This window comes from Tursiops truncatus, chromosome 8 (genome assembly GCF_011762595.2).
Source record: "Tursiops truncatus isolate mTurTru1 chromosome 8, mTurTru1.mat.Y, whole genome shotgun sequence".
Lineage (NCBI taxonomy): Eukaryota > Metazoa > Chordata > Mammalia > Artiodactyla > Delphinidae > Tursiops > Tursiops truncatus.
Window position 1 is genome coordinate 98,092,311 of NC_047041.1, and position 11,679 is coordinate 98,103,989.

The window sequence follows — 11,679 nt, forward strand, 5'->3', positions numbered from 1 at the left end:
TCCCATCCCCCGGCAACCACTGATCTTTTTATCGTCTCCATAGTTTTGCCTTTGCCAGAATGTCATAGAGTTGGAATCGCACAGGATGTAGCCTTTTCAGACTGGCTTCTTTCACTTAGGATTATACATTCAAGATGCCTCCATGCCTTTTCATGGCTTGATATCTCATTTATTTTTAGCACTGAATAATACTCCGTTGTCTGATGGACCACAGTTTATTTATCCATTCACCTACTGAAGGATACCTTGGTTGCTCCCAAGTTTTGGCAATTATGAAGAAAGCTGCTATAAACATCTGTGTGCAGGTTTTTGTGTGGACGTGTGTTTTCAAATACTTCGGGTAAATATCAAGGAGTGTGATTGCTGGCTCAGATGTCCAGCTGCTCCAGCACTATTTGTAGAAGAAGCTTGTGTAACTTTTCACTGTTTTAACCCAATGACTGCCCAGTGCTTGGCAAATAGTAGGTGCTCAATAAACTTTTGGTTGAATAAATAAATGAAAGACTGTCCCAAGCCAAGATTTGTAAGAATAGCCTCAGGAAGGCCAAAAGCTAAAATAAATGGAGTCTTGCAAAAGCTGTAGATACCACCAAAACCTGGGTTGTTAAAATTTTCTATCGGGTAAGAAGCCAAGCGGTGATGGATGGGACAAGCCCATGCAAGGGCAGGGGTAAGGCAGGGTGATGGAGAGAAAGCAGAGCTCTCCACCCTGGATTCTGTTTCAGTCACGTCAGTCAGGGACAGTGCTGTGGATGAGGTGGGCAGAGACTGGAGTCTCCCAGTCCCTCCCAGATACTTGGACTAATCTGCCTCTACCTCTCATTGGTAGAAGCTCAGGATCACCAGGGTGTGGTGACGAACTGCACATCTCATTCAGACTCCACTCTGTCCTCTCTTGACAAGGTCACTAAGGTGGCAGAGGTGACAAATGCCATCCCAGAGACCTGAGCCTTGCCAATGAGAGTGGTGACCTGCCACCAGTGACCTTCATGGGGTGGTGAACGAAAGGAAAGGTCCTAATAACAATGTAGCCAGCGGAGAAAAACCAGGAGACGAAAGCAGCCAAGGAAAAATAAGTGCAGTTTCCTCCTTGCTGACCAGTCTCCGTCCCCGGAGCTGTGTGGTGACCAGGAACTAAGGCGGGGTGACTGGGGAAAGTCCTAGAGACCTGCTTTGCTGGGTAGGGGTGATTTGTGTCCTGCAGACAGCAGAAGTCATGTTCTGGAGAGACTTGTGACTACCACCCAGGCACGAGTTGACATCGATTACCCATGTAATGGGCTAGAGAGCAGAATTTTAGTCAAAGGAGATGCAGAGCTGGTGGCCCGTGACCCATAAACATGTGTGGTTTGGCCCAAACAGCCTTTGGCCCCATGGTGTGTCATTTTAGTTCTTGTTTCGTTTTTTAATTTAAAAATATGTTTAAATTATGTCCTTAAAAATTCAGAAATGTTCACATGAAAATCAGGCTTTCTGGCTGCTCCGGAAATTGGGGGTGGTCTGCAACTCTACCCCGGTCTAGAGAGGCCATCACTGAATCGCTGACATCTGCAGATGTCGCAGTCGGAGGCTGGTGAAGGAGCCTTTTCACGTTCACACCGAGCGGCAGCTACTGGTGAACGTGAGAAAGGCAAGGACAGCACTGTCTGCAAGCTGGGATGTTTGGTGGTAGTGGCTTCACCCAGGTCCTCCTGACAGCCTCTGCCAGGCCAGGTGAGAGACGCCAGGTTGTGGGAAGTCCCAAAGTGGGGTTTGCCTAAGCTCTTAGCCTTCCAGCCCCACCTTCTAAAACCCAGCACAGTTACTTTATGTGGTTGAGAAAAGGAAACGGTGACACCTAGATCTAACTTCTAGCTTGCAGGTACGGTTTCTTAGCAATGCCCCAGTGCTGTCCTGCTACATCACCCGCAGGTGATACAGACCCTGGTAAGCATCATCTATGCACAGCCTCACTGCAACTCTGTAAGGATGACCAGGATGCAGCCCCTGAAGTGGAGCCAAGTTTGTCTCCCAGGCCCACCCAAGGCCTGCCACACACGTGCAAGACAATTTGGATTTTTCTTATACCGGGCCAACCTATTCTCTGTACCTGTAGGGGATCCTGGGTTAGAGGATAGGTAGGAATCAAAAACAGAGCTGGAGGGCTTCCCTGGTGGCGCAGTGGTTGAGAGTCCGCCTGCCGATGCAGGGGACACGGGTTCGTGCCCCGGTCTGGGAAGATCCCACATGCCGCGGAGCGGCTGGGCCCGTGAGCCATGGCCGCTAAGCCTGCGCGTCCGGAGGCTGTGCTCCGCAACGGGAGAAGCCACAGCAGTGAGAGGCCTGCGTACCGCAAAAAACAAAAAACAAAAAACAGAGCTGGCTGAAAGCGTAGCAGCGGTGGAGTGAGGAGGGGCAGGGTGGAGGGAAGGACAGCGACAGCCCGGGGCAGCTCCTGGACGGCAGTGCAGGTGTCCACCCACAGCAGCTTCCTATGCCAGGGGTGGTCAATCCCAGCACGTCCTGGGGTGTAGCAGGCGCACCAGGAATGGCATGTAACCTGCAGCTGACGTGTCTGTGCAGGACTCACATTCTCCACGAGGTGGGTAGCAGCACACGGAAGACCCTAGTTCCTAGTTGGGTTGTTGTAGGACAAGGTTGAGAACTGCTGGTTTATTCCGTTCCCATGAGCACCAGGAGAGCCAGGGGCCTTTAAAGGAATGGAACAGAGTGGACGCCTTTCCTAGGCGATGAATGAAAGCAAGACATTCCCAGGGCTGAAGGTCTGGCATGGATGCGGACTGGCCTGTGGAAGGCCGTGGCCCCCAGGGGGCAGATGGCAGCAGAGGATGCGTCCTCGCATTGTCTTCCTGTCCCCTTAGCACCCATGAGTGTGAACATCCACGGATTGGGGTTTGGGTGGGGCGGCAACACGTGGCAGATGATAGTTGTTACATATTATTTCCTTTTACTAAGTGTCCATTCTCAAAACTGATGGGCCAGCAAGCCTGCCCCTCTTTCAGAATTTCCAAGGGTCCTGCCCCCAAGTCCCAATCATTTTGCCAGACAACCCTGTCTCATCTCCACCCACCTCTCTGTCCCGTGGCACATGGCCCATTCAGGCTGCGTCCTTCCCTGCATGGACCACTGCAGCGATGCCTTCTAGTTCACGGTCAGCATTGCAGTTGGTGTGCTCGAAACCCTGCAAGGGCTCCTCCCAACCCCTGCCACCGTCTGAGTCTCATCCCTCGCAGCTCCCTCTCCATGGCCCCTGCCCCCACTCTGCCTTCAGCTTCCAGTCCTGTCTCTCATCTAGAAATTGGCACATGCTGCCCCAGCCTCCCCAGACTAGAACCTGCCATGACTAATGAATACTGGTCCCTCAGGACTTGACTGAGATGTCACCTCTTCCGAGAAGTCTCCCCTGATTTCCCAAGGTTGTGTTAGCCCTCAGAGCCCCCTGCATGACTCATGTCATAGTTGTCTGCTTACTCGTCTGTTTCTCCCACTGGACTAGAGACTTCTGGGGACAGGGGTTGTGTCTTCTTCATCTCTGTGTTCCAGAGCCTGGCACCCTGCCTCCACAAGGGAATATACCCTGGGGTTGGACACCTGAGAAAAGGCTCTGTCTTGACCTCTTAAGAGCTGTGCGATCTTCAGTAAGCTACTTAATCTCTTCAGTTTCTTTATCTGAAAAACGGGGGAGAATAATACTCCTTATCTTACAGGTTTTTTGTGAGCATCAAAATGAGATAACACAGCACTGTGGCTGGTGTACAGTAAGGGAAATACCTGCACTTTATTTAACTAATAAATTAATTAATACATGTTTTGAGATTGCTTACTATGTGCTGAGTGCTGTTCAAGGGGCTGAGGACACAACAGTGAACAAAACGAACACAGATCTTTGTTTTCATTGAGTTGACATGTTGGGGGAGATAAATGAATAGAAGAGAAGAGAATAAAATAAAAGAGAATAAGCTGTATGTAGTGTCACATATAATAAAGGCTATAATGAGAAAGTTGGATAAAGAGATGGAGATGACAGTGGAGGTTTCTTAGAGAGAGTATAATATAATAATAATAGTTTATTATAAATCAGAATTTCTCAAACTCAACACTACTGACACTTCAGACCAGCTAATTCTTTTTTTTTTTTTTTTTTATTTTGCGGTACACGGGCCTCTCACTGTTGTGGTCTCTCCCGTTGCGGCGCACAGGCTCTGGATGCGCAGGCCCAGCGGCCATGGCTCACGGGCCCAGCAGCTCTGCGGCATGTGGGATCTTCGCGGACCGGGGCACAAACCCGTGTCCCCTGCATCGGCAGGCGGACTCTCAACCACTGCGTCACCAGGGAAGCCCCGGCTAATTCTTTGTTATAGGGCTGTCCTGTGCATTGTAGGGTATTTAGCAATATCCTTGGCTTCTATTAACAAAATGCTAGCTGCATCCCTCCACCTCCGCGTGACAACAAAAAATGTCTTCAGACACTAGCAAAATGTCCCTGGGGGGTAAAATCATCCCTGGTTGAGAACTACGGCCATAAATAAGTGTCTGCTGTGAGAGGGTATCTTGGGCTGAATGGTGGCCCCCAAAAGATATGTCCACATCCTAATCCCTGGAACCTGTGAATATTATCTGATAGGACAAAGGATGTGATTAAATTAAAAATCTTCAGAGGAGGAGCTTATCCTGGATTATCTTTTTGGGTCCTAAATGTCATCACAAGTATCTTTATAAGAGAAAGGCAAAGACAAGAGGTAACAAGTATTGGTGAGGCTGTGGAGAAAGGGAACCCTCACGCACTGTTGGTGGGAATGTAAATTGGTACAGCCAGTATGGAGAGCAGTATGGAGAATTCTCAGAAAAGTAAAAAATAGAACTATCAGAGGATCCGGCAACTCCACTTCTGGGTATCTATCTGAAGGAAATGCAATAACTATCTTGAAGAGTTATCTGCACCCCCATGTTCACTGCAACATTATTCAAGACATGGAAGCAACCTAAATGTTCACTGAGGGGTGAATGGATAAAGAAAATGTGGTGTATATACACAGTGGAGTATTAGTCAGCCATAAAAAGGAAGGAAATTCTGCCATTTGCAGCAACATGGGTGGACCTTGAGGGCATTATGCTAAGTGAGATAAGTCAGACAGAGAAAGGCAAATGCTCTATGATTTCACATATATGTGGAATCTAAAAAAAATGAATTCATAGAAACCGAGACTAGACTGGTGGTTGCCAGAGGCAGGGGATGGGGAGTGGGGAAATGGGTGAAGAGGGTCAATTTACAAAGGGAGAGAGGCCTTCCCTGGTGGCGCAGTGGTTAAGAATCCACCTGCCAATGCAGGGGACATGGGTTCGAGCCCTGGTCCGGGAAGATCCTACATGCTGCGGAGTGACTAAACCCATGCACCACAACTACTGAGCCCGAGTGCCACAACTCCTGAAGCCCAGGCGCCTGGAGCCCGTGCTCTGCCAGAAAGGAAGCCACCCAATGAGAAGCCCGCGCACTGCAACGAAGAGTAGCCCCCGCTCGCCGCAACTAGAGAAAAGCCCGTGCACAGCAACAAAGACCCAAAGCAGCCAAAAATATAAATAAATAAAAAAAATTATTTTTTTGAGAAAGAGAGAAAGGCAGAGGGAGATTAGACAGACCCATACAGAGGAGAAGGCACTGAGAAGACAGAGGCAGAGATTGGAGTGATGCTGCAACAAGCAGGAAATGCCAGGGAGCTCCTGTTGTCACAAGAAGGTGGAAAAGGCAAGGGACAGATTCTCCCAAAGAGCCTCTGCAGCCCTGCCGACACCTCGATGTCAGATTTCTGGCCTCCAGAACTGTGAGAAAATAAATTTCTATGGTTGAAGTCACCAAATCCTTGGTAATTTATTACATCAGCCACAGGAAATAAATCTAGAAGAGATATGTCATCAGCGAGTGTGGTTTCACCGTTAAACGTTATAATCCAAGATTCACATTTCCATAGGAGAATTGATGAAAGAGGTCGTTGACATGATGATGGGGACCCCATCTACAGATCACACAGAGCTGTAAAAACTTTAGCCAGTGGACTCCAGACACCAACAGATGTCTACAGGGCAGCTCTATATGGATGAAGTATACAGATTTGAATGTCAGACCCTCTTCTTGGGGCCCCAGACCCAGCTAGAAATGGCCAGGATGACATGGCTTAGCACTAGTAGGACAAAAAAAGCCTTAGGGATTTTCATCAACGGTGAATTCAGGATGAATCAACATTGTTTGAGGTCACCCTTGGCCACTACCTAACAGTGGTTGTCAAGGTGATGAGATTATAGTGACTTTTTTCTTTTCTTAATTTTCAGAGTTGCTCTACTGTGCTTCTAAGCCTTTGATCGTTCACAAAGGTCACATTTGGTATCGGGGGTATCATTCTGCTCAACTCCAGGCTGATCAGACCCAATAGGGAGTGTTGGGTTCAGCAGGTACCACATTAAAATTTCAGTGGGGAGTGATCAGGAGGGGGCGTGGACTCGAAATCCTGCCCATGGGAGAGGAAAGACACCTGGGCATCCTGTCCCTGTTGTCAAATCTCCACCAGGCTGCTCCTTCAAGAGGGCTTACGTGTCACTGGCAATGCTTGGGAGAAGAACAGGATATTCAAGATGCTGGGTTTCAGCTCTAAGTACCATAGCCCTTCCCACTGAACCAGCAGTTCTCAAAGTGAGGACCATGGAACCCTAATGGGTCCCTGGGACCCTTTCAGGAATCTAGGAGGTCAAAACTATTTTCATAAAGAAAGTAATTTTGAGATAACCAACAAGGACCTACTGTATAGCACAGGGAACTCTACTCAATATTCTGTAATAACTTATATGGGAAAAGAATCTGAAAAAGTGTGGATATATGTATACGGATAACTGAATCTCTTTGCTATACACCTGAAACTAGTACAACATTGTAAATCAACTACACTCTAATATAAAATAAAAATTAAATTAAAATTTTAAAGTATGAAGACATAATTTGCCTTTTTACTGACATAATTTGCTTGGTACAAAAGCAGTGATGGGTAAAACTGCTGGTGTCTCAGCATGAATCAGAGGGGGGGCATTAAAGTTTACTAGTAGCCATTGAATTCTTCACCCCCATATGCACCCAGAGTAAAAAAAAAAATTTGCTAATTTTACTTAAGCATGTCTTTAAGGAAGCAATTAAAATGATTAATATGATTAAATCACATTTCTAATGTACACGAATTTTTAATATTCTACATGACAAAATGAGCAGTATAATATCGTAATAATGTATAAAACACTTCTGCTGAATATTGCAGTATAGTGGTTGCCTCTGGGAAGAGCAATTGTGCTATTGCTTGCTTTGCCAGCTGAACTAGTTGTTTTTTTTTTTTTTTTCATGGAACGCCACATTTACTTGAAACTATGGTAATTCAGACTTAAGGACTGGCAGACAATTTTGTGAAAATCAATGAAGTGAGCTTGTCACTTCAGAGAAATCAACTGACAGTATTTGTTGCCAATGATGAAACTGGAGCTTTTAAGTGAAAACTGGAATTTTAGAAAACTTGTAGTAGCCACCATGATCTTGACAGCCTCCCAATACTTAAAGTTTCCTGATGGGATCAGAGATGATATTAATGAATGTGATTTTTTGTTACATTGTATAATGAAATACATCAACCTTTGGAAGATCTACATAACTCTGTGAACCAGTATGTTCCTGAATGACTGATGCGTGTTATTTCAAAATCACGCATGAATAAAAGATCCATTCAAGTGCAAGACAGACCAATGGATTTTAATTTAATAGTGCATTAAAGTTCATTGATATGGTTTCAGATTCCATATTGCAGCTAACCTTTAGAAATTATCACTTAAGTTTTGTAGTAGTGTCAGAGAAGACTATCTAAAATTACCTAAACAGACAATTAAAATACTCCTTCTTTTTCCAACTACATATCATGAGGCCACATGTTTTCCATATACTTTAACCAAAACAACATATCTCAGCAGATTGAATGAAGAAGCAGATATGAGAATCCAAGTGTTTTCTATAAAGGCAGACACTAGAGAGATGGGTAAACATGCAATACAATGTTATCCTCCCCAATAATTTTGTTTTGGTTTGGAATGTATATTAATGTTTTCATAAAAAGTGTTACTTATGTTGATATGTAATGAGTTTATTGTTGCTATTTATTTACCTTTTTATTGAGGTATAGTTAATTTACAATGTTGTGTTAGTTTCAAGTGTACAGCAAAGAGATTTAGTTATACATGTGTGTATTCTTTTTCAGTATTGTTGCTATTTTTGAGTAAATTACATAAATATTTTAAATTTCTCAGTTTAATTTCTAATATGGTAAATATGGACAGATATAATCCACATAAACAAAAGTTCTTTGGCGTGCTTGATAGTTTTTACGAACATCAAGAGATCTTGAGACCAAAAGAGGTTGAGAGCTGCTGCCCTATTTGTGCTGAACGATGGCAGAAAAACCACACAAAGGTTTAGGTGGCTGCCAAACTGAGGAAGATTTGGGAGATCCAAAGGTCTGGGGCGTGCTGGGGCATTGCCTCTAGGGTAAAGAACAAGCTTTGCACCTTACATACCCTACCGCTAAGAACAGCACAGTACACGGTGGACCTCTTTGGATTTTTTTTTTTTTTTTTTTTTTTTTGCAGTATGCGGGCCTCTCACTGTTGTGGCCTCTCCCGTTGTGGAGCACAGGCTCCGGATGCGCAGGCTCAGCGGCCATGGCTCACAGGTCCAGCCGCTCCGCGGCATGTGGGATCTTCCCGGACCGGGGCACGAACCCGCGTCCCCTGCATCGGCAGGCGGACTCTCAACCACTGCGCCACCAGGGATGCCCCTCTTTGGATTTTGGAACATATATCACCTTTGGGGATTCTGTTCTGACTACTTCTCACGTGACCTGGGGAGCTGCTCATTCTGAGTGGGGCTCAGAGCAAGAGAATGTTCTTGTAGCAGGTCCAGGCAGTGGTGCAAGCCATTGTGCCATTCTGTCCCTAAGACCCATACAGTTTAATCATGCCAGAGACACCAAGGTGGATAAGGATGCTGTGTGAAGTCTCTGGAAGGCTCCAATGGAGGAGAATTTGCAGCACAAACCTTTAGGGTCCTGGAGCAAAGCCATGACTCCTGCCAACAGAGAACCACTTGTCATTTGAAAACCATCTCCTGGTATGTTACCGGGCCCTGGTAGAGATTGTGCCTGATCATGGGTCACCAATGACCAGGCAACCTGAGGGCCCATCATGATCTGGGCATTATCATACACACCAGTTGTAAGATCTAGGGAGAGGGTAGCAGTGATTCACTGTACAACAGCTTCAGGCCCAAAGAGGCCCAGAAGGTGCAAGTTAGTTACATGAACAGAAGGTCCCCACCTCTGTGGTCTCCATGTTTCTCTTTTAACTCATGCCTCTGTCCTCAAGGGAGCTGCCCTTGTTGGAGGCAAACCTCAGGCCTGGTTCACAAATGGGACAGCACAATGGTTGTTACTAACTTGAAATGGACAGAAGCTGCCTTAAAACCTCACTTAGAGGTGGTCCTAAAGGATAACGGTGAAGGGAAATGCTCCCAGCAGGCAGAGATGTGAGAGTACAGTTGGTCATCCACTGCCCATGGAAGGAAAAGTGGCTGGAGGTGTGGATATACATGGACTCCTGGGCAGCAACCTGGAAGGAACATGACTGGAAAATCAGAGATAAGGATATTGGGGTAGATGAATAGGGACCTGTCTGTGGGAGTGAGCATAAAGCATGCAGTTCTTGATGTCTTATGTTAATGCCCAGCAGGGAAGGTGTACACAGGGAGGCCTCCAACAAGCAAGGGGGCGTGATGTCTTTTCCTGCAGGTGTTTCCAGCGTCTCTCCTTTGGTCACACCGGTGCTGCTGCAGTGGGTGACAGGAATGGAGGCCACCTGTGGGGTGGACATTTCTGAGGACCATCTCATAAGTCTGAGATGGAGCACGAGTTGCACACAGTGTGGCCAACTCAGTGGTGCATCCTTTTACCGACTTCCCTTCTTTTCCGATTTCACTGCTTCTTGTTCCTCTCTCTGCTCCCTGGGATCCCGTTCGCAAGTAACCTACCTGCAAGCAAAGGTTCTATAAGGTATCACCCTATTTAAAATTATCACCTCTTCCTGGCACTGCTAACCTCCCTTACTCAGCGCTGTGTCTTTTCTCCATATAACTTACTTATTTATTATGTCTACTGTTTATTCTGAGGCTCTCCCACTAAAATGTGAGCTTTATAAGAACAGGAACATCTGTTTGTTTTGTTCAGAGCTGTGTGTCCCCAGCGCCTAGAACACATGATAAAGTTGTTTGAATGAATGGCTAAGGGATTAGGGCTAATGGCATGTACATCAAGGGGCTGAATATTTAGACTGTGGTAGAGAACTCTGGGCCTCAGCAAAGACAAGGGCTGGCTGTGGCTGCTTTGAAGATCGTGGTCAGGGCTCAGGAGTCTCAGGACTTGAGACGCAGCAGTGGGCTTGACTTGGACGGGGGGCAGGGCTGGTCCAAAGTTCAGAGCCCCACGGAGCCAGAGCCTTTCCTGGCAGAGGCGCTATGTTTCAGCCCAAGTCTTTATTGTTGTCTAGTGACAGCTCCCCCCACCACCACCCCCAGCAAGGCTGAATTGCCTGTGGTTAGAGGCAGGGTCTTGGGTCAGACAGACCTGAGTTCAGAGCCCAGCCCTACTACTCTTAGCTGTGGGAACTTGAGCAAACTACCTCTCTAAGTTCAGTTTTCTTGTCTGCAACAATGTGTTAAGGCTGGTACCTATTTAGTTGGGTTGTTGTGAGACTTGAGGGGGGAATCCCATGTCAAGTGTTTGGTACAATAGAAAGTGCACACTAAGTATCAGTTGGCATTAAACTTTCCCCTATGTCACATGGTGGGGGCTGCAGCCCTAGGGCCTCCCTTCCTTCTGGTCAGAGTCAGATTTCCCTAAATAATGTTGCTTGTTCTTCTCTGCTGGGCCAAGGGCAGGAGAGAGATTCAGTATGGATGAAAAATGTCTGGTTGTCCACATGATGCAGAAAGATAAGGTGTTCTTGCAAACTGAGTGTAAAAAGTCCTGGCTCCAAGAGTTCTAAAAATGAGCACATAGATTTGGGCAGCCAGCTGGGTACATCTGCCAGCTTCCTGCTCAGAGTTTTGTGTCTACGAAACATAGGCTGCTTCGGGTGAATCATGTGAGTTCCCAGTGATGCTTCCACCATGTGGTCCTCCCTCGTCTTACCCTGTACCCTCTGCCAGGAGCACCCTTCCTGCCACCCTACACCTGTCTCTACCTCCTGAACCTACCCATCCTACTGTTTGTCCTGCCTCTCTTGTTTCATTTCTTTTCCTTTCCTTTCTTGGTTTTATAGAAGGCTTTCCCCACTAATTGTTCCACATTTAACATGCACATTTAATTTAACAAAGTTAAAAGCTACTCAAAAATTTGTGTTCCTGCAAGTAATAGACCTTTTTTTTTTTAAACTCTGATCACTCTTAGCAATTCCTTTGCTATTGTTTCCTGGTTCTTTGTTTTTATCTTTTTTATTTTCCTAACCCAACAAATTAGACATTCTCACAATTATTTTATACCACTGATGCTTATTTAATTTATCTCCATGTTCACATATTCCTTTGGTCACTATTCCTACTTGAATCTTATA